General features: G+C 37.1%; 1 pseudogene; it reads right to left on the bottom strand.

Moving 5' to 3' along the window:
• Positions 1 to 21,579: 21,579 nt before the first annotated feature.
• The window catches only part of LOC138153189 (glyceraldehyde-3-phosphate dehydrogenase pseudogene), a 4,863-nt pseudogene continuing 1,956 nt past the window's right edge, over positions 21,580 to 24,486 (bottom strand).

Below are 24,486 nucleotides of genomic sequence, written 5' to 3'. Positions count from 1 at the left end.
CTCTCTCTCTCTCTCTCTCTCTCTCTCTCTCTCTCTCTCTCTCTCTCACACACACACACTCACTCTCTATCTCTGTCTCTCTGTCTCTCTCTATTTGTCTCTGTCTCTGTCTCTCTGTCTCTTTCTGTCTCTCTGTCTCTGTCTGTCTGTCTGTCTCTGTCTGTCTGTCTATCTCTCTCTCTGTCTCTCTCTCTTTCTCCCCCCTCCAGCCTGTCTATTCCCTGATATACAACAATAATTGGAATTTTGGAATTACGCAAATGAACAACTCTCCAATGGTCTCTAAGTGTTCAAGGGACAGGAAGAGTCAATCATTATGGCAAATTTCAGTGTTGTCCTATCTTTAAAAATTATCATAGCCACCCTAACCTTTAGTAACCACCACCCTGCTCAGTCATCAGTCATCAACACAGAGGCAAGACACTCTTCCAGTAAAAAGATTATGACTCCCTGGAGACAAAGATGATGGTCAGCATTTTTTTAAGCAATAAAGTATTTTTAATAGTTATGTACTCTGGATGCTTTCTTTAGACATAATACTATTGCACGTAATAGTATAAGCATAAATTTTATATATACTGGGCAAGAAAAAAACTTCATATAACTTGTTTTATTATGATATTTGCTTTATTGTGGTGGTCTGGAACTGAACCCATTATATCTCCAAGGTTTTCCTGTACTAAGGGGGAAAACCTTAAAAGCACAAAAGAAACTAGTATTTATTCACTTTACTACCTAGTATAGAATCTAAGAAGTCATTTTGGGTAATTATTGTATTGGAGTACTTTCTCAGGAGGCTGGGCATGTGTGATTTGCTTCTATGGGAGGGACTTATGATGCTGACCACTTAAAGGCACCCAGGAGCAAAGGTTACTGACTTGCCCTTTCATCCCAGTGATGGGAAGGATTACACCAAATAGGACTGATGACTAAACCTAGAAGTTGTCCACTCTGTGGGCCATAAGGAAGATGGAGAAATGATCTCTGGTCCCTTTCACAGCAACTCTCTTCAAGGAGACACAGCTAATGAAAGATTCTCTTTGGGGAGATCCCAGACATGAGCTATAACTAAGTTTCCTTTAAGAGATTTTCCCCAGGATACTGGGGTCGAGGGCTTAATAAGTCAGAGAATATGATAATATCTTAATTCTCTTCCCCGCTCTTTTTCAGGTCAGAACCACCCCCCCCCCCCATTGAGCTTAGTCCACCTTCCCCTTAAAAGAGAGGTCACACTTTGCCCCTGAGCTGTAAGTAATGTAATTAAAATTATTTTTGAAAACTGTGGTCATTTCATGCCAGTAGAATCACAATACTTAAGTGAAATTTTGTCTTGTCCACTGATTGCAGGGTATTAGACATTGTTATTCATTCTACCCACTCTGGAGCATAGATGAGTGCATATGTGGTCCACTCAGTTTATTATGGTGAGGTTTCTTTCCTTTGTTCAAGAAGGCATCTTGGGATCATGTACATGCATTAATATGTGTCAAGGAATGATTTAAAAAATCAAACATAAATAACAAAACATTCTTTAAAGCTTCTTTTCTCTTTTCTTCAAAAGTTTCCAGATGTGTTCAAAAGATTTTCCTTTTATATTAAAAATTGTAAGGAATAATTATCAATATTTGTTCATCATTGATATAATTGGTGTTCTGTCTGCTCATTTGTATGGACTCTATGAGCAATCTATCTTATAACCAGAGAATCTTCCTCTTTTAAGTTGCCAGTTAGTCCAGCAGCTCTTATCTAGATACTGTTTAATTGTTCCTTCTATAAACATCTCTCCCAAGGATTTGTCCAGTTCAAAAAATTCTATTCAAAATAGATAGTCAGTAAGTAGATTAGGAAAGTTCAAGTGGGCTTTATGATACATAACATATGATGGTGAGGAATAATAATAGCTCATATTATTATAATGCTTTGAGAATTCAAAGGAAGAAAATTCCTCACAACAGTCCTTTGAGGTAGGTAGTATGTGTTATTATCCACATCTTTCAAATGAGGAAACTGAGGCTTAGAAAGGTTAAGCATCTTTCCTTATTTTTAATTATATTTTTATCATGATCTTAAATTTATTTTGATTATGAACTTAAACCCAAAAAAAGAACATTTCCATACACACTAAAGAATGCAAAAAGAGAATTCTATGTGAAATTATGAATCACCTCACAACACTTTCTTTTTGTATAAATAATACATTACCAACATTACTTTTGAAGCTGCCCTGATTTTATGTATTTTCTTTGGAACTTCTTTCTATTCTCTTCTGTGCATTTAAAAAAAAAAAAACATTTCAATGTTACTCTGTTTTTCTACATCAATATTGCTAATCAGTCCCTCTTCTCACTTTCCATTTCATTCCTATAGATTAGCCTAGAAAAAGAAAGAGGAAAACCCTTGAAATAAATAAGCATAATGAAACAAAAAGAACCCACTCAGTGAACACACACACACACACACACATGCAGAGCACACTCACACATAAAACATCTTGTGTTCATCCACTGTCTGCAAGGATGTCATGCCTGATGATAGGTCCTCTGGACACTTAGATAGCCAATGCTTTGATCAAAGTTCTTAAGTCTTTCATAGTTGTTACTTTGTTTATAATGTTTCATTTTTTAAAAATTCTGGTTGGAATCTTATTTGATTTGCTCATCTCATAAGCTTTAATTCCTGAATTGGGGCCCTGTGTAAGAGAAGGTTCTACCCTATGATGTACTTTTGGGGGCATGCATCTTCCTCTGGGTCCTCTGGATTCTTGCACTGACCTACACCTCCTGGGACTTAGCCCCCTCAGATCACTGAGATTCAAATCCCTCAAATTTCTGAGCTCCAATTTGGAATATCAGGACAGACAGATGGGCATCTCACCTGGATTGTCCTGGTTTGAATGCTTCAAGATCCCTATGCTGGGATTTCCTGACCGTCTTGGGGTTTTCTTAGGCAGCCCTCTGCTTTTTCTGTCTCTGTACACAGTGCCTTACAAAGCCCCCTTTCCTATTGCCTTGGGATAGACTGACTTCGGCCTCAGGTAGGGAAGGAAGATTTCACTTATCATTTCTCATTACTCACCCTGGCGCAAACTTCCAGATTTTTTCTTTTCTTTTTTTTTTTTTCTGGATTAAGGATGTGGGAACTTGGTGGCCTGATGTCATTCAGGTGGCCATAGTAGTAGAAAGTCTCACAGATAATAAATGTAACAGCTAGAACTTGAATTAAGACCCTATAACTATAGGGTCAGTATTCTTTCCACTACAATATACTCTTATTGAAATACCATTTCGTGGTTTTTTTTTTTGCCTTTTTGTGGAGGGCAATTGGGTTTAAGTGACTTGCCCAAGGTCACACGGCTAGTTTTTGTGTTAAGTGTCTGAGGCCGGATTTGAACTCAGGTCCCCCTGACTCCAGGGCTGGTGTTTTAATCACTGTGCCACCTAGCGCCGCCCCCCCCAAAACTATCAAAATACTTTTAATGGGCAGAACCCACAAAATGACACAGAGAAGCTAACCTCCCACTGAGGACAACCTGGCAGGCCAGCAGGAATCAGCCAGCACAGTGAGCCCAGCCCAGCCCCATGCCGAGGCTTTAGCCCTGGGGTGGGCCTGACCTGATGAAATCTGGTGCTTCAGATCAGCAGCAGCTGTGGCCATTTCCATTTCCAGATGTATCAACACATAGAAGCAAAGGACAAAGTGAGAGGTCAGTGCAGTCTGGACTTTGGAACCAGTAAGTGGAAGTGCATGGCTTTTGTCCATGGGTCAAGAAGCCACTGAAACACTGGCACAGCCAGCCAGTGCCATGTGGCAGCTTCAGCTCCTGGCTTTTGCAGAGTGTAGGGAAACCAAGAGACCAGGCTGAGGGGTAATCGCTCTTACTTTGACCTGCTTAGATCTGGATTGCAGCCTGGGGTAGAGGTCCTGGGGTGTGTGTCCAGCTTGCCAGAGCATGCGGAGACCTCAGAGAGGGCACCCATCTAATACCTCTGGCAGCTGAGAAAACCCCAGTGTTTGGAACGAAAGCTCCCTGTCTGGTGGCAGAGTCCTACTGTGGCAAAAAGCCCAGCGGTCAAGTGACTGAGGGGCCACATGACCAGGCAAAGGAAACAAAGCAGACAGAAGATTCCAACATTAGACTCCTATATTGGGAACAAAAAGGAGCAAGGCATGGAACAGAAGGAAGACAGTGAAGTCAGAACTCCTGCACCAAAAGCCTCAAAGGAAAATACAAGCTGGTTACAGGCCATAGAGGACTTTAAGAAGTAGATGAGAAAAGTGTAGGAAAAATTGGGAAGAGAAATGAGAAAAATGCAAGAAAATTATGAAATGAGAGTCAACAGCCTGACTGAAGAAAATAATACCTTAAAAAACAGACTGACTCAAATGGCAAAGGAGGCTCAAAAGGGCAATGAGGAGAAGAATGCCTTAAAAAGCTGAATTTTCCAGATAGAAAAAGAATCTTAAAAGCTCAATGAGGAGAATCATTGCTTCAGAATTAGACTGGAGCAAATGGAAGCTAATGACTTGATGAGAAATCAAGATGCTGTTAAACAGATCCCAACAAATGAAAGAATAGAAGGCAATGTGAAATATCTCATGGGAAAAACCACTGACCTGGAAAATAGATCCAGGAGAGATAATTTAAAAATTATTGGCCTACCTGAAAGCCATGATCAAAGTAAGAACCTAGAAATCATCCTCCAGGAAGTTCTCAAGGAAAACTGCCCTGATATTTTAGAATCAGAGGGCAAAATAGAGATTGAAAGGATCCACTGATTACCTCCTGAAAAAGAACCCCAAAAGAAAACTCCTAGGAATATTATAGCCAGGTTCCGGAATTCCCAGATTAAGGAGAGAATATTACAAATAGCCAGGAAGAAACAATTTGAATATTGTGGAAACACAATCAGGATAACCCAGGATCTGGCAGCTTCTACACTGAGGGATCAAAGGGCTTGGAATATGATATTCAGGAGGTCCAAGGAGCTGGGATTAAAACCAAGAGCCACCTACCCAGCAAAACTGAGTATCATGTTTCAGGGGAAAATATGGTCACTCAGTGGAATAGAGGACTTTCAAGCATTCTTGCTGAAAAAAAACAGACTTGAATAGAAAATTGGACATTCAGATACAAGAAGCAAGAGAAGCATAAGAAGGTAAACAGGGAAAAGATATCATAAGGAACTTATCAAAGTTGAACTATTAACATTCCTACATGAAAAACAATAATTGTAACTTATGAAACTTTTCTCAGTATTTGAAGGGAATAGAAATATGTGTGTGTGTCTATATATGATGGTATATGGGTGTATGAATACATATGTGAATGTGTATATATATATATATGTTTACAGGTATACATAAATAGAGGGCACAGGACCAATTTAACAGGAAGGGATGATACTTAAAAGGCAAAATTAAGACGTGAGAGAGGAATATAATGAGAGGAGATGGGGAGAGACAGAAGTGGATAAACTATCTCATATAGAAGCGGCAAGGGAAAATGGTTACAATGGAGGGGAAGAATAGGAAGGCAAAAGGGAATGGGTCAACCTTATTCCCTTTGAATTTGCCTTGAGGAGGGAATGAAATACACACTAAATAAGGTATCTCACCCTCCAGGAGAGTAGGGGGCGGGAAGGGGATGAGAGAGGGGATGATGGAAGAGAGGGCAGGCTGGGGGGGGGAGGAAAGTTGGAAGCACCCACTTTTGAAAAGGGATGGGATCAAAGGAGAGAATAGAACAAGCGGGAGGTGGGATAGGAGGGAGGGAAATATAGCCAGTCTTTTACAATATATCTACTATGTCATTGTTTTGCATTAGCCACATATGTACAACCTATACTGAACTGCTTATCTTCCCAGTAAGGGTGGGAGACAAAGGAGGAAGGGAATGAATCTGACATTCAAAGTTTTAAAATCAAATATATATATATATATATATATATATATACTATTATTCATACTATTTTATATGTAATTGGGAAATTATATATATAGGCACTGGGGCATAGACATCCACTGAAAAAGTCGAAAGGGGTATGGGAGAAAATATGGGAGACAGCAGATTGGAGGAGGGGATATCCTGTGGGACTGCTATTTTGGGGCGGTGGGTAGGGGAAAAACGGGGAGAAAATTTGTAACTCACAATCTAGCAGAAATGAATGATGTAAATCAGAAGTTAATAAAGCATTTAAAAAAAGAAATACTTTTAATGAAGATGAATATAGTATAGAAATTTTAAGCATTAGAGTTCTCTAACTTCCTGTCCTTTTGTAATTACTACCGAGGACAAGAATGGAAGAAAGACTTTTATTAGTCATTTCCTTTTGTTTATATGTATTAGGTATGCTTATAATGATAGTTCCACTCAAAAGTCAATTATAGCAATCCAAATAAATGATTGTTTTTTTCCAAAACTCAAATAAATTCATTTTTTTCTGTTTGTTTTTCCAGCTCTGTTCAGGTCATTGTTGTGTGTATATATATATAAATATTAAAGATTATGTTGCTTAACATAAAAAATTTAAAAATAGAAAAATAAGCATTACAGTTTATCCTAGGTCTTTTGATATTTTAATAAATTAGTTCATGTTTATCTGTCTTTACTTCTGACTTTGATTATGATGAATGAGAGTAATGATTTTGTGTTGAGAGCAGTGATATTGATGTGAAAAAAAATGAAGCAATATCCGTACAATTGCAATCACCCTTGATCAAACACCACTATTATTCTATGACTAATGATCATACCCAGTATTGATATGGTACTATATGGTTTCCAAACCATTTTCAGCATTTAAGCAAGAGCAGAGATAGCACATAGTTACAACAATCTAGAAGTAGGATCTGGAAAAGGATGAATGGTAAGAAGAAAAAAGTATAAGTACAAGAGTAAGAAGAAATTGTAAAAGTAAACTAGTTAATTAAAGAATAGGATTTTTGAAGGGAAAATGTGTGAATAGAGAATGGGTGATGACCTAAGAAAGCAGAGAAGGGTGGAGTGGCATTGATTTGTGTTGAGGATGTTAATTATAATAGGAGGGGTAGCATAGAGGGACAGATAAAAAGGACAGGAGGTCATAGCCAGGTAGAGAAGTGTCAGAATTATGGATGGTGAATGTAGAAAATTTGTAGATGTTGAAAAAATCAATGATACAACCACTCCTCTGTGTGGCTGAGGCAGAGTGAACGTATGGATCATGTGAGTTGATGAGGCTGATGTGTATGAAGGGTATGATTGGGACATTATTATATTAATATAATATTAATATATTAATTAAATATTAATTATTTAATTAAATGAATTAAATAATAATTAAGACAATATTAATATATTAACATTATATATTATATAATAATATGTTTGTTTTTATTATTTATTATATAAGAATATATTAATATTAACATATTAATACTGTAAATCAAAACAGTAAACAGGTAAACAAAAAGCAAAGAAGAGTTCTTGCCTTCAATTTTTTAACTAGAAAGATGTGATTTTTTAGAGAATATCATTTGGAAAAATTTACCTTCATCAATTATTGTCTCTGTGTATATGTAAGTTATTCTCATGAAAAGAAAAAGGTGCAGTTGGGAAAATGAAAATATAGAAAGAGAAGAAAGAAACCTCTTTTTTAAGTACCTACTATGTGTCAGGAGTACACAAGTGTCAGTAAATGTTTAAGAGTGAATCTGAGCTGAAATCTTTCTGACTCCAAACTCTGAACTCTATCTACTATATCATCTACCCACATCTATATAATCCAGTAGTTATTTATATTTTCTGAATAATGAAAGGGGAGAAGAAATAAAATGGTAATTTATTGGGTAAAAGAATTAAGGGAAGGATCAAAGTCTGATAGGATTTTATATTTAGAGATAAAATGAATCTTTGAGGGTATCTAGTTCAATCCACTCATTTTCCATATAAGGAAATTGAGGCCGGGAAGGTTAAATAATAATAGCTAACATGTACATACTAGTCATAATTTGCTAAGCACTTTACAGTAATTATCTCATTTGAGCCTCACAACAATCCTGGAAAGAAGGGGCTATTATTATATCCATTTTACATATGAGGAAATTGAGGCAAACAGAAGTAACTTGCCCAGGATCACAAAGCGTCTGAGGTCAAATTTGAACTCAGGTCTTCCCAAGTGAAGGCCTGGCACTCCACTATATCAACTAGCTGTCAATGCCTTGTCCAAGGTCACACAGCTTCAAAGCCTTAGAGGTAGCATTCAAACCCATAGGGGAGGATTTATTTGGAGACATATTTTATTTAGGAAAGGCACTTTTATAAACAAATGAGGAAGTAACGATAGATATACAGAAGAAACAGATAATGTTTACTGGACTGAGATTCTGGAGAAGGCAAAAGGGGATAAAGTCAAGGGCAAAAGTAGAGAGATTCAACTTAAAATTAGAGGTACATCTTCCTCTGAGCTAGGAGAAAACTATTTTGAATTTTAAATGAAGAAGTGGAGTCTATGAAACTCAAAGCAAATGCTCTGTCTTCTCCTGAAGAGATTAAGTCATATACTGTAAATGAGAGGGGTAGGGAAAGGTAGAATCTAGGAGTAACAAAAGAGAGAAGGTTTTGAGCAGTTGCCATGGGAAACTAGATAAGGAGTTGCTGAGAGAAGAGTAAGACTCTCAAACTAGAGTGAGTGAAATCAGTTTCATTTTTGTCCAGATGTGCTCAGTAGCTGGGGATCCAGTGTAGGGCAATCAGATAGTTGTGATTACTTAGATTAGCAGGTCAGTGGCAGTAAGGGAAGGTCAAGGAGTCAAGGATAGGCAAGTGAAACATTAAACTGGAAGATTATGGGGTCAAGGCCAGATGTGTAAAAAGTGAGGACAGAGTGGAGGTGATGAGCTGGGGGAAAAGGGAGAGGTCAAGGGCCCAGAGACCTGGATAAGACTGGTGGTGATTGTGGAAAGGAGAAAGGGAGAAGAATAGATGGTCAAATCTCCTAAATTTTTACTTGAAGTTTAACATCTACTTATTATTTGAAAACACAATATCTTTTAGATAGTAACTTCCTCCATGTCCAGAGTTTCAGACCCTTTATTTACATGCCACATTGATCTCCATTAACATCAGATTGTGAACTTCCTAGTACCAATTATTGTTTTTCAGTCGTGCCCTGTGCTTCATGACCCCATTTCAGATTTTCTTGGTAGAGATACTGGAGTGGTTTGCCATTTCCTTCTTCAGGTAATATTACAGATGATTATAACTGAGGCAGAGAGGGTTAAGTGACTTGCCCAGGGTCACATAGCTAGTTAAGTGTGTGAGGCCTGAATTTGAACTCAGGAAGATGATTCTCACTATTTTCAGGCCTGAAACTCTATTACTGCACCTCTTGCAGCAAGAACTTAATACTCAAGACCCTGATTCAGTCTCTTGATAAGACCAAACTCCTCTATCTTCATTTATCTCTATAAGTCCTGAATAATGAGCATACTGATATTTCAAATGTCCAGGAATCATTTAACAGTCTTCTTTTTATATGCTTTATATGTTCATTACTTTATATAGTTTTAGGAAAATGGAGGAATAACATTGGTGATAGTTCTCCTGTCATCCTTAGGAAATTTGAACAGGGAAGATTGCTACCTGGTGGCCCATTTACCATAGATAGCTGAGTCAAAAATCAAACTACTGGTGAAATGTATTTCTCATCCTAATTTAATAATGTTCAATGAGACAAAGAAGAATATCACTTGCAACTATAGCCAAGGTCCCAGTAGTACTGAATATTTAATAATCAGACTTTCCTTCCTTCTTTCGTCTCTTGAGAATAAAAATAACAGAAAAAAATAGTCCTAGAATGTCAGGGGAGGATGGGATCTTCAAAATCATAAAGTGTGGACTCCATACTCATAGCTGAAGAAACTGTGGGCCAGAGAAGTGATTCCCTCAAGATCACATAATTAGTGAGATCTTTAACTGACTTTGAGTCCCAGGATTGTTTTCCCTCTGATCTAAAGTATATTTGAAGCAGCGGATTACAAAGAGAAAGAAAGCTGACCTAGAGGAAGAGCATCTTCCATACCATGAAGAGCTTTCTCAGAGCTAAAGACTTTATAATACTTCACTGATCTTGTCTTCCAGGAGAAGTTTCCTTTTAACTGAATACTGACAGACTATATGCAGGCACAAAGAAACCTTGAATGCCTGCTATTGGGACCTAAGGATTCAGTCAAAATCAGTAAAGGCTGGGAAAAAACCTCCCAGTAATGTCGCTCATCTTAAATGGAACTCAAAGGCATTCCCACGTAGAAGCATTAAGTTTAAATATTTTTGCAAACTAGTAAGATGCCTCACAGTGCTATCAAGGATACTTTGGCTTCTTAAAGATTATGCCAATGAAATACAATTTATGAGAGGATTTATTCATGCTGGAAAAGTTTCCAGTATGCTCCCAGCAACAAACTGTGTGTCTTCTTGCCAAGAGCCAGCCTAACTAAGCTCAGCAAAGCTCACTAGCAGTCGGCTGACTACTTGGTGATGGATTCTTTAGACATGGCAACCATGTTCTGTGTAACTTCCTTCTACATCTGCAGTGTCAATACCATAGAGAAGGCAAAGCCTGAGGGCATAGGGAGATTGGCTCTCAAAATCTTTAAAAGAGGGCAATATGTCAAATGCTTGTAAATCACAAGTTTCTAGACTATTTACAAACATTAATTTAGCCATCAGTATCCAAAATATGAAATCCTTAGCCAGTGACCATGTAATTGTCATAGTAATAGCGAAACTTAATCTAATCACTCTTGTTACATGAATTTTGAAGACAAAAAGAGTTGTTGTTAAATGGAAGAGTAGCTTACAGATTCTTCTTGGACAGGCAAAATAAAATTAGTTCTATGGTCCTTCCAAAGGTGATGAAAAATATTATTTCATGAGATACTTGATTTTCTCAGACTGAAGTGTTCATGATAAGCCTTTACCAAAAACAACATTGTGGAGATAACTGAAGTTATCCAGCACTTAGTATGGTAGCCAACACATAATAGGCACTTAATAAATTTTTGTTGACTGTTAAAGGGAATGAAGAAGAAATCTGTGAAAAACTCACTAAGAAAATCCAAATCATATCAACATAAAATTCAATATTTAGTTATTTTAACTAAAAAGTGAATTTAGGGTAAGACACTAATATACATGTTTATGTGTGCGGGCATGTGCATGTTTGTATATGTATATTTATATGTGTATGTATATACATACATAGGTAGATACACACAAGTAGAATTTAACAGCAAGAAATGGAAGAGGCTAAAGTCTTGTAGACTGCACAGAAGCTTCATTTATCTATCTCTTACTATCTAGTCAGTCAACAAGCATTTATTAATCACTTACTATATGACAGGCACTGTGCTAAGCATTGGAAGTATAAAGAAATATAAAAAATAGTCCATGCTCTCAAGGAACTCACAATCTTTTAGGTGAAATTACATGCAAACAACTATGTATAAATAAGATATAACCAGGTTAAAGTGGGGGAAAAAAATCTCAGAGGAAAGGCATTAACATTAAAGGGGATCATGAAAGGCTTTTTGAAGAAGGTGGGATTTTAGCTGACAAATAAAACCAGGGATGCCAGGAAGCAAAGATGACGAGGGAGAAAATTCCATATATATTCAATAAAATGCAATCAGGTGGAGTATCTTGCATGAAGAACATCAAGGAGATCAGCACCACTAGATCATAGAGTATGGTGGAGGTGTGGGAGGATATGTAATAAAACTGGAAAGGTAGGAGGGTGCTAGATGCCAGGTGATAAAAATTGATGCCAACCAGAGGGTTTTTCATCCTGGAGGTAATAGTGATCCAATGGAGTTTATCAAGTAGTGAACTAGTGTGATCAGACTCTTCTTGAGAAAGATTTATTTGACAGCTGAGTGGAAGGATGGACTAAAGTGGGGAGAGATTTGAGGCAGGCAAACCAGTCCATAGCCTATTGCAATAGTCCAGGCATAAATAATGAGGGCTGGTACTAGGGTGCAGGTAGTTTCAGAGAAGAAAAAGAGGCATTTATGAGAGATATTGTGTAATTGTCATTGAAAAATTGTGGGAAAAGATTGTATATAGGATGTGAGAAAAAGTAACTGATCAGAATGATAAACAGGTTGGGATTCTGAATCACTGGAAGGATGACCGTGACCTTGAAAATAATATGATAGTTAGGAAGAGTGAAGGACTTGGTGGGAAAGAAAAAAGAGTTTAACTTTGGACATGTTGAGTTTTTTTTATGTCAACAGAATATTCAATTTTAGATGTTCAATCAGCAGTTGAAACCACAAGACAAGATCAGAGATAGGTCAAGGTCAAATAAGTAGATCTGTGAATCCTTAGTATTGTTATTGATCAGTTGTTTCGGGCATGCCTGACTCTTCATGATCCCTTTTATGGTTTTCTTGACAAAAGTACTGGCAGATTTCAAAAATCCTGGACTTAGATGAACTGATGCTGAGTGAAGTGAGCAGAACCAGGAGAACATTGTACACAGTAACAGCAACATTGTGTAATGATCAACTTTGATAGACTTGACTCTTCTCAGTAATGCAAACGATCTAAGACAATTCTGAGACTTATAATGGAAAATACTATACACATCCAGAGAAAGAACTATGGAGTTTGAATGCAGATGAAAGCATACTATTTTCACCTTTGTTTTGTTTTTTCTTCCTCTTGGCTTTTTCCTTTTGTTCTGATTCTTCTTTAACAATGGGACCAATGTGGAAAAATATTTAATATGATTGTACATATATAAACCATATTAGATTGCTTGCCCTCTTGGGGAGGAGAAAGGGGAGAGAGGGAGAAAAAAAAGTTTGGAACTCAAAATCTTATAGAAGTAAATGTTGACATTTTTCTCTACATGTAATTGGAAAAAATAAAATACTAGAAGAGAAAGGAAAGGAAAGGAATGGAGAAGGGAAGGAAGAGAGGAAGAGAGAGGGGAAGGGAGAAGAGAGGAGGTAAGAGGACAGGAGAGAACAGGATAGGAGAGGACAGGGTAGGAAAGGAGAGGAGGGAAGAAGAGAGGAGAGAAGAGGAAAGGAGGGGAGAGGAGAGGAGAGGAGAGGAAAGCAAGTCGTTTGTCACCTGTAGAGCAGGCATTTTAAAGAGTATGGTGGAAAGAGTGGATATATTTAGAGTAAATTATTGGGAAGGGGTTTTAAGGGGAATGTGAATAAGGGAACAAAGAGGGGGGATAGAAAACAAAGTAATGGCATTTGAGGGTTCAGGATCAATGAAAGAGTATGACCAGAAGGAAGTTTGTTAATCATTGAGAAATGAGTCTAAATATGTTATCAACATCCCAAAGGGGTTCAGCCTTAAGGTGAAAACCTATCAGATCATTAGGTAGCAGTAGAAAGCTGGAAAGGAGGTGAGAATAGGAGCTACTCATGTGGTAGGCAAACTAAGGCAAGTGACTGGTAGAGGGAGTATGATGGAATAATCAATATTTTCTTCTGAAAGACAGAAGCTAAAAATAGTTAATACTAATATTAAAGAGAGAATTGGAAAGTCTGGACATGGGGGAAAAACAGATGGACTAGACTAAAATTACATAGAGGATATCTATGTTTCAAGCAATACAAGCTTAAGAAACTGATTTTCAAAATATTTGAAAGAGTGTAAAATGCCAAATGCTTGCAAAATATTATGGGTATCTGTAAAATAATGATGTTGAACTAGATTGCCTCTACAGACCCCTCCAGCTCTGATATTATAATCCTATGATCCCAAGGTGTCCATCATTAAAGTATTGATTTCATCAAGCTCTGGAATATTGCAAAGATTCCTATATAAGACCCTTCATCACTCAAGGGTTCAGCCTAACTATCCAAAAGGAAAAATTATATGGAAAACAGACTGATATACAGTTAATAGTATAGTCCATAGAGTCAGTCAATATATATGTATATATCTTGAAAAGACAGAGCAGATAGAGAACTAGACGCAAAATTAAATAGAAGAAAGTATATGGATTGACATTTGTGGATGGGAAAAGGTGATGTCAGTCATGTAAAATTGTGAACTCCTTGAGAGAAGGGTGTCTTCTGTCTTTCTTTGTATCCTTAATGCTTAGTACAGTGCCTGGAGCTTAATAAATGCTTATTGATAGGCAACTGATTGAATGTACAAGCCATGCAATGTCAAACAACTGAGAGGAAGGATTTCAGTGTGTTGCTTGTATCCCCCAACAAAGATTTTCAAAATGTGGATGAGTGAATCAGAATGAAAAAGGTAGAACAGCCCCATCCTTATTACAGGAGGTAATATCAACATCAATAAAATTACAAATCCTTTGAAATGTTGAAGTTAATTAAAAGCAACTTATCCTTTACAAATAATAGGCATGATAGATCCTAATTAGTGACTTCTGGGTTACATCATCTGAACTAATAATACAAGTAGATGCTAGGATGTTTCTCATTATATGACTTCTACAAGAGAAAAATAGAACTCTCTATTGATAAGTGGATAAGTTATTTCATTCAATTTTACAATCTTAAAATGATCTCCCCGAATTGCATATATTCCAAGGTTCTTCCCTACTGGGATCCAATAATTGCATCCATCTTAAAATATCCAATCTGTTATATAAAGATTTTAAAAGGCCCCTGGAGAAGATCTTTACATTCAGAACTGTTTAGATACTGAGTTGCTAGTCCCAGTCAATATTTGCCAAACTATCTTACCAAATTAACACCATTGCTCCCTCAGAATGGGTTCAAAGTATAATTAATCTCAGCTATCTGAAAAAAAAAAACCTTTTATCCCCTCAAAAATACATTGTTAGTCTGCTGGACAAAATTTTATGACAAATTTATTCTCAACAATCTATGGAATTGGATTATTACCCAAAACTTACATAAGAAGTAAGCAGGTTTTAAACACATTACTGTACTTTCATTACCCTTATTAATTTTTCAGCACATTCTGATTTCATAGACAACAAATTTATAAATATATCCCAATTTAATGATGACAAACACACACATCACATTAAATCACATCACATAATGTTTTCTTTGTATTCTCCCATTGTACTTATATATTGTTTTGTACCATGTATGGTTCAGAAATAACTGATATAATGGTACAGAGTGATAGATTAAGAGTCAAGAAAACCTTGAATTGTGCCTCGTGTGCATAGCTGTGAGAATTGTGTCTCTTAACTGTGTGTGTATCTGTGTATCTGCATGTTTTTGAGCCATTGTAGAATATAAGTTCCTTGAGGGAAATATTATTTCATTTTTGTCTTTGTATCTCCAGGGCTCTGCAGTGTACCTGGCACCTAGTAGGGCTTTAATATATGCTTCTTGAATTGAATTGAATTCACTGGCTGTATCTTTCTGGGCAAATCAATCAATTAACTTCTCAACTTCTACTTTCTTGTGGGGATTAAGCCCTGAACTCATGAAGTTGTTGGGAAGCTCAAAGGAGATAAGGTATCTAATGAACCTTAACACATTCTGTAATGCTAACTAATATTGCATAGTATATTAGAATATGTCATAATATTGTACAATGTTTCATAAAGGAAGAGATCGTATACTGTATTTGAGCTTCATTTACTAGCCAATCCTCTGCATACTTCAGGTACTCATTGCTTGCTCTATTGAATTATTTATTTCATGCTTTACTATATAAATGCTACTTCTTTGAACCCTTTGCTATAATGCCCCAGTCAGAACCAGAGTGGACAATATTTGTCTTTTGACAGATGAAATGCTCATTCAGAATGATATAAAAATGACTATGTTATAAAGGCCCCTTTTTAAAAAAATCTACAAATAATACCGTGTTTCCCCAATAATAAGACACTGTCTTATTATTTTTTTTTTTGGACAGAAAAACACCAGAGGGCTTATTTTCAGGGGAGGGCTTATTTTAATGAACATTGACAGCAATTTTAATAAACAGGTAAATGTGAACAAAAAAATGTACCTTTATTCAATAAGCAAATCACTGGGGAAGAACAGGATGACGTGCTCACTGCTGCAGCTCTGATTGGATGCAGCTCGGAGCGCGGTGTGCGTTTCACGGGGCGGGGAACAGTGCATACAGAGGGTACCATAATGTAGCACAGGGGATCACCTTCACTACGGTAGCCATCTCAATAGGGCTTATTTTCGGGGGAGGGCTTATTTTAGAGGAGTCTTACACAGTAAGGGGAGGGCTTATTTTCGGGATAGGTATTATTATCGGGGAAACACAGTATGAAACCTTTGTTAAGTGAATGGGAAACATGCTCCAGCATAAGCCTTTCTACCACTTCACCCCTACTCTCACCCCCAGGCAATAGAGAGCCTTTTACTTTGAGGACATGATCTTTACTATTTCCAAGTAAAAGCATCTATCTCCAAGATATAGCCAAACACCCTGGCTATAACAGATAACAGATTGAGATCTAGAAGGAATCTGAGTGCCCAAACATCAGGCCTATCACATTTGTTCTTCAGATGAGAATACTGAAGCATGGGTGGGATTAAATTCCTTGTATATACACTTAGTTAATGTGTCTGAGGAAGAATCTGGGATTGAATTTCAAATTCCAACCTATGCATTATCAATCCAGAGAAAAGGGCTCAAGAGACAGAGGGATGTTCCAGGACATGAAGAATGCTGGGATATGGTAGGTAGTCTAGAGAGGCAGAAGTGGACCTGGTTGAAGAATGAAGATTGTTTTTAGCAACTGAAGGAAAATGCTCCATAGCAGAGGAGAGAATAAAGGTAGAAAAAGAATTTGGAAGACTATTTTAAGGGGGCATAGTTTCAAGTCCTGCCTCTGATATTTACTCCCTCTTCTCCCTGGTCCTCGGTTTACTTATCTATAAAATAAAGCAGTTGGACAAATTTGCTTCTGGGCTTCCTTTCAGTCCTAAACCTTTGACCATATGGGCCAAGTTCAGGGAGCAGATGATCAATGCTCAAAGTAGAGGGAAGGTCATATGAGTAGAGAGAAGTGGTGAAATGCAAGAGATACTGGGAGCTGCTGTGGATGATTAAATTAAGAGTCAAATTAATCTTCTTTATTAACAGTTTCATCAACAGCAATAATAATTGCAATTTAAGCAATAGTGTAGCAAGTTGTATAAAGAGCTGTTCTTGGAGTCAGGGTCACTTAGTTCAAGTCCTGCTTCTGGCATCTGTTCTTTGTGAGCTGGGACAAGTCATGTAACCTTCCAGTGTCAAAGGTACATTTCATAGACTATAAGTCGCCCAATTAAGTAAGTAGAGGGAGTTTCCTTGCCAAGCATTCCCTGTACCAATTAAATCACAGGCCCAGCTTTCTCACTGTCCTTTCCTCTGCCATCACCCATTCTAACAACTTTATTACATGGATACTATATTTTTTCCCATTTTACAGATGAGGAAACTGAAGCTCAGGGAAGTTAAGTGACTTATCCAGGATCACAGAACTGGTGAGTTTGGGAGGCAGGATTCAAATACAGTCCTTCTTGATTCAATCTAAATATATATCTACTACATCACACTGTCACTGTTCAATGCTAGAAACCCAATCTTGCTTTTCATGGTTTACATACCAATCAGTATCCTGGAAATAAAAACTTTAGTGGAAAAAAAAAATGAGTATGTGAAAAAACTTAAGAATTCTGTTGGGCACAGGGGATATAAATGCAAGCAAACAAGACAGATCCTGCCCTTGAAGAGCATATATTCTAAAGTGGAAAGTGATCCCAAAAGAGGAGAAAAGCACGAGGAGGTCTGACACTAGAGAAGAAAAGATGAAGGCTTACCTATTAGAGCCTATCAAGGACTCAGGGGGCAAAGGTTAGGTTGGGATAGGAGGAGGATGAAGAAGATGGCTGAAAAGCATATGGCATTATTTAGAAATGGCCTAGAAGTACAACTCAGTAAAGAAATAATGTAACATTTATCATCCATCTGGTGCCTGGAATTGACATCACCCAGATCTATCTCTCTGCCTTCCATCAGTTAAAGTCTTATTCACATTTTGTGGATGAAGCAGATGAGGTCCATGCAGTAACTTTAGACAACTAGCAACTGATGGAAGGTGGGCCCAGAACCGAGCTCTGTGATCTCTCCCACATATACTCTTCTAAGTCAGTACACTGATTTTCTTGTTTCTTGCACAAGACTCTCCATCTCCCTACTAAGTGCTTTTCTACTGGCTTGCCCTTATGCCTGGAATGCTCCCCCTCATCATCTGTCCCTCCTGACTTCCCGAGTTTCCTTCAAGACTCAGCTCAGACCCCACCTTCTGCAAAAAAGCTTTCACAGTACCTGAGATGCTAGTCCCTCCTCTCTGAGAATACTCCCAAATATTTCCTTATACATCTCCTACATACATAGTTGTTTACATGTGGTCTTCTCCATTAGAAAGTTAACTCCTGGGGTGGCTAAGTGGTGCAGTGAATAGAGAACTGGCCCTGGAGTCAGTAGGACCTGAATTCAAATCCAGCCTCAGACACTGAACACTTACTAGCTGTCTGACCTTGGGCAAGTCACTTAACCCCAATTGCCCAGGCTTCCCCACTCCAGAATTAAAAAAAAATAAAAAAATTTAAATTAAAAAAACAAAGTGAACTCCTTCAAGGCAAAGTCTGGGTGTTTTTCTTTCTTTGTGTCTCTAGTACACAGGACTATGCCTTGCATATAATAAACATTTAATAAATATTTGTTAACTGCTATTATTGACTATTATTATTATATTGTATTATACTATATATGTGTAGGTGCATATACATGTATATGTATATAAAATAGATATAAATATGTGTGTATGTGTATATATGTATATATGTGTATGTGTGTGTATGTATACTGTTGTTGGCTGTCCACCTAATCCAACTTCAAGGCATTCACCATTACTGTACAGTCAAGTTTGCAAGACCAAGGGTCAAGTTAATTATTGAAAGGACACCGTTTATACTGCTCATTCAGGACATTATAACTATATTTTTAAGATGACAAATATCAGCATCTGCTCTCCTTCCTCCTCTGCATAAAGCTCATTAAAAGTAAATTGAGATCATTGAAAGCTCTACTTCTTTTTGCTATTCCAATAAAACACTTACTCATTTTGAAAGGATTTCAAGTTTATTTCCTTGCTTCAATTTTATGAAACCTCAGCTTAGTGATGTATAAAAAACCATACACATCTAAGAAGTTTACTCATCATTTCTCAGGGAATTATTCTTAAGCAGGATAAAATAAATAACCAGGATTATCTCGATCGCATTTAAAAAGAGGTTCTGCAAAGCAATTTATTCCTAATTTTCTATGAGAATTCTTGTTAGTAATTTCATATTGTTTTGACTACCATACCCCATTTCAATAAGACTTGTTACGTAGCCTTGTTTCATTTCCCTAGGAGAGCAATGACTTGGATGAGTAAATGCACATGACAGCCGACAGGTTCACAACTGAATTTCCATTATCTCCCAGAATGTTTTTTTTTTGAAAAGTGTTACCAATTTTAAGCAGCTAGGTGGTACAGTGGATAATGTGTTGGACTTGAAATAAGAGTAGACATGAATTCAAATCCTACCTCAGATATTTAGTAGCTGTATGATCCTAGGTAGGTTATTTTAACCTCTCTAAGTCTGTTTTTTCATCTATAAAAGGGGGATAATAATTGTACCTACCTCACAGGGTTGTTGTGAAGCCCAAATATTCACACACACACACACACACACATACATACACATACACATACATATATGTAATAATAAATAATAGCTAGCACTTATATAAGACTTTCAGGAAAGATATCTATACATACACACATACATATGTATGTGTATGTACATTTAGATTGTATATATATATATAAATTTGCAAAGCTGAAAGTGTTATATAAATGCTAGCTCTCATTCATTTATGTCATCCTTCTGATTGCTTTGAGGAAGAATCCATAGCAGTTTATAGTTAAAATATAAAATAAGACAATTTTTTAAAGGAGAAACAATAGAGATGTCTCTATCACATAGGATAAATTAGTTACTCCCAGCAATCAAGCATCACATTTAGCTTTGAGTTTCTTAGTGGCTGAGGCTGAAAAAGTAAACAAACAAATGGAAATTTTTGACCATGTAGATCTCCTTACCTTATAAAAAGGAGAAATCAAACAGCTTTGGTAGGGCAAACTTTTTCCTGGTACTTGACACTAGAAGGAATTTATCATGTATATGCTCATATAAGGGGCCTCAGGCAGTGCGATGGACAAACAAGGTCTTCCATTGTGATTTTCATATGATATAAAAACATTCCTGAAGGCAACCTTTCTTATATATCCTTGAGCACATAGCTTTTGAGAGTTGAGCCTAACACTCAATTTAGCAAACACAGAGAAATGAACACACTTACGTGGCCTACAGGTTATCACATTATCAAATAGTGGCTATCTCAAGCAAGATTTTGGAAATATAGTACCATGGTGAATTCCTGGTTCAGCTCTCTAATTGCCCATAGAGCTGATACTTATGCAACTGATGAAAGAGGAATCCAAATGCTTTACATAGCAGATATGTAAAAATTTTTAGATTCAATTTTATCAGACACTGTGTGGTTTATTTTTTTGTTGTTGTTTTGTTTTTTAAGTCCTGGATTTGGAGCTAAATATGACTTTGGTTCAAGATTTAATTTGGTTATGTAACAAGTTATTTGACTATTTGATTAGTGAGTCCCTCCCTGATCCTTCATTTTGAGGAAGTGTTCGGGTCAGCCATGTGCACTCTGCTTCTTCCCCAGTCCTACTTAGACTTTTCTATCTTGCCTCAAATAGTATCATTCTCATCCCATAAGAAGCCTCCTTTCCTGTGGCCTTCTCCACCAGTGAAAATCCCTCTCTCACTATAGAATTGGTGAGTTCCTACTCAATCCTCCATTTTGAGCAAATGCCAAAGTCAACCATCCTGGCTCATTTACTCTTCCCTCAGTTCTTCTAGTGAGGCTATGGACTTCCCACAGTACCTATTGTGGACACCTTCTACCCACCCAACTGTAGTGCCACCAGAATATTCACTGCACACACACACACACACACACACACACACACACACACACACACACACTTCAGTTTCCTTTTATGTTCTGTCTTCTTCCATTAGAATGTAAACTCTTTGAGGTCAGGGATCATCATTCTTTTTATTTTATATTTATTTATATTTATGAATATAGATGACTTTATATTCTATATATATGAATTTATATTCTCATATATATGAATTCTCATATATATGAATTTATATTCTCAGCACTTAACACTATGCTTAGACATACAGGAAGTACTTTTTAAAGCTTTGACTTCCTAAGGGACAGAAACCTTACTGTACCCCTGACTACAAAATCCACCCTTAGCCATCCAAGGTCTGAATGGACTCTTCTCTCTCTGAATGTACATATATGTAGATGTGTGTGATGTCTGTATATTTACACATATTTTAACATATGCATAATATATTAATATATTTTTGAATGAAAACATATATACACACATACTATTTTTTCTGTACCATACTCTTGATACTTAGCTGGTAAAATGGAAGGAGCTCTGAGCTGTATTCTTTTTATTATTTTGCACTGAATATAGTGACTTTATTGATGATACACAATAAAGGACTCTAGGCTTCTTCCCCCTACTATAGGGGTGCTTTGGAACAAGGATGTGAATGGGACATGGGATCCCTAGTATAGGAACAAAGGTTAGGAATGTGGGCTCCCCAGTGGTGGATCTCCTCCTTTTGGCTGGGGATGAAGATCCATGGCTTTCCACTTTACTCCTTGGAGGCCATGTAGACCATGAGGTCTACTACACAGTTGCTATAACCATACTCATTGTCATACCAGGAAATGAGCTTGACAAAATGGTCATTGAGGGAAATACCAGTGCCAGCATCAAAGGTAGAAGAGTGATTGTTGCTGTTGAAGCCACAGGATACAATTTGGTCCTCCGTGTAGTACAAAATGCCCTCCAAGGCTCCCTCTGATGCTTGGTTCACCACTTTCTTGATATCATCATATTTGTCAGGTTTCTCCAGCTGACAGGTCAGATCCATAACAGATACCTTTGGAGTAGGAACATGGAAGGCCATGCCTGTGAGCTTCCCATTCAGCTCAGGTATAACCTTGCCTACAGCCTTAGCAGCACCAGTAGAAGCAAGGATGATGTTTTGGGCAGCACCATCCCCATCACGCCACAGCTTTCCAGAGGGGCCAACTACTTTCTTCTGGGTAGCAGTAATGGCATGGACTGTACTCATGAGTCCTTCCACAAATGTAAGGACTTATTCATATTATTGTTGTACTATTGATTAACCTTTTATGTTTTCTCTTATTTCCTCAACCAGAGGATAAGTTATTCTATATAAATTCTAGATAAGTTATTACAAGGGCAGAGACCTTATCTTCTATTTCTTTTGTATCTCCCATCTTACCTAGCACAGAATCTTACACATAGAAGGTGTTTAGTGAATCTTTATTGATTGATTGAAGAAGAGTTACCAAATACATAATCCATCTTCTTTAGGTTTCAATTGTTATTCTTAAATAAAGTTTTGTTTAAATAAACCTTTATATATGAATTAATTATATTATTTTTTCAAAATGTACTTGGCTTCCAAGCATGAAGGGCAACATTTTTTTTTGCCTTTTTTTTTCTTTGGAGGGGGAAGGTAGGGCAATTGGGGTTAGGGACTTGCCCAAGGTCACACGGCTAGTTTTTGTGTTAAGTGTCTGAGGTCTCATTTGAACTAAGATCCTCCTGACTCCAGGGCCTGTGCTCTATTCACTGCACCACCCAGCCACCCCAAGGGCAACACTTTTGCAAAAACAAAACAAAACAAAAAAACCTCAAGGCTATTTCATCACTCATGACTTTTAATTGCCCTAATGGAGGCTGAACCAACTTTAAAAACAAAACAAAAACAAAACACAAAACAAAACAAAAAACCCCTGGTTTTGACCAATATAATCAAAAACATAAATGAAGAGTTGTAATGTTCTTCTTAATTAAACATACTAGCCAGTATTCTAATTTTAGATATGATGGATACATCATGTGCTAAGAATAATTTAACGCATACTCCTTACTGATATTTTTGGGCCACTAACTATATTTTCACAGTGAGTGATTACATTATAGTCAGATAATTTTCTTTATATCTTTTTAATGATCAGAAAATAAAAGTGTTCCAGTGATATTTTTACTTGATCTTCTTTCATTAAAAATATAGACTCTAATAGATAAAAATGATACCATTCTGAATTTTGAAGTTGTAGTTAAGAATTAGCTTGATTCTACTTAATTATGAAGTAGTTAAAAAGTAAGTTTCTATGGAATCTGTTCTTTATTATCTCCCACAATATAATTAAAAATATTTTTTAAAGGATAGATATTATAAATTATACATATTGCCAAAATGCATATTTATTTAGCTTTACTCTTAGGGTCTAAGAGCAAGGGAAAAGTTAGAATAGACTAGCAGACAAGGAAAAGAGACTGATTCTATAAAACATTCCCTGTATTCTCAATGGCTTCTTAGACAAGGTCTAACCAGGGTCTCTAATATTTTCCAATGGGGAATATCCCCTTGCTTTGAAGCTTTTTTGTTACAGGCCCACCTGGGACTAAAGATACTGTGTCTGCCTGTGGTTTCAACTAACTCCATTTGTTCTAATTGCAAACACTTTCACCAGACTAACCAGATTTTCTTTGCTTCCAAAGGCCAGTAACCAGAGGAATGGAAGATACCTATGGTGTTGCTATCTCTCTCATTAGAGTGAAGAGGGTCCTAGTTTCCTTTGCACGGTATTTCTAAAATATCACCAGCTTCAAAGTCAAAGACTTTGGGTTGAATTTTTAAATGATCTTTCACTGGTACCACCAACCCACCCTGCAGATAGCTCCTTCCAGAGATCATTAACCACCAGTGAGTGCCTTAACACTGTGGCTAGAATTATCTAATTCTCTCATGCTGCTAAGTACTATTGCATGCTGCCTTTTGTTCCATGAAAGGAATCCTGAAGAAAACTGCATGTATGTAAGAGTAGATCTCCATCAAAGCACACAGCATTTAGCATGCGGCATATTGCACACCATAACTTCCAAATAACAGCTCTAGGAAATGTAGGTCCAAAAAAAAATATATTTTTTTAAATCAGACTATCTAGAGGTCTTAAAGGGGAGTTGGGAGTGTGCTGTTGTTTTTTTTGGGGGGGGCAATTCTATATAGAAAGCCCTGTTACTGAGATCTTTCTTTCAACATTTTTCTCACCCCTTGTTTCAAAAGCATATCTTTTGAAACAGACTAAGGGAAGATTATCTGCAATGTCTGAGCTCCTCTGTGCTCCTTAAGGAAGCAACTCTATTGATTACTTCAGTCCATTAATGCAACTTTTTCCAGGCCACCAAGACCATCCATTGAGAGAGAGAGAGAGAGAGAGAGAGAGAGAGAGAGAGAGAGAGAGAG

Source organism: Petaurus breviceps, unplaced genomic scaffold (assembly GCF_028583685.1).
Source record: "Petaurus breviceps papuanus isolate PSGF00001 unplaced genomic scaffold, PetGlider_PUasm1.0 90977, whole genome shotgun sequence".
Classification (NCBI taxonomy): Eukaryota; Metazoa; Chordata; class Mammalia; order Diprotodontia; family Petauridae; genus Petaurus; species Petaurus breviceps.
The sequence above is the reverse complement of the archived record's forward strand: the minus strand, read 5'-3'. Positions and strand labels throughout refer to the sequence as shown.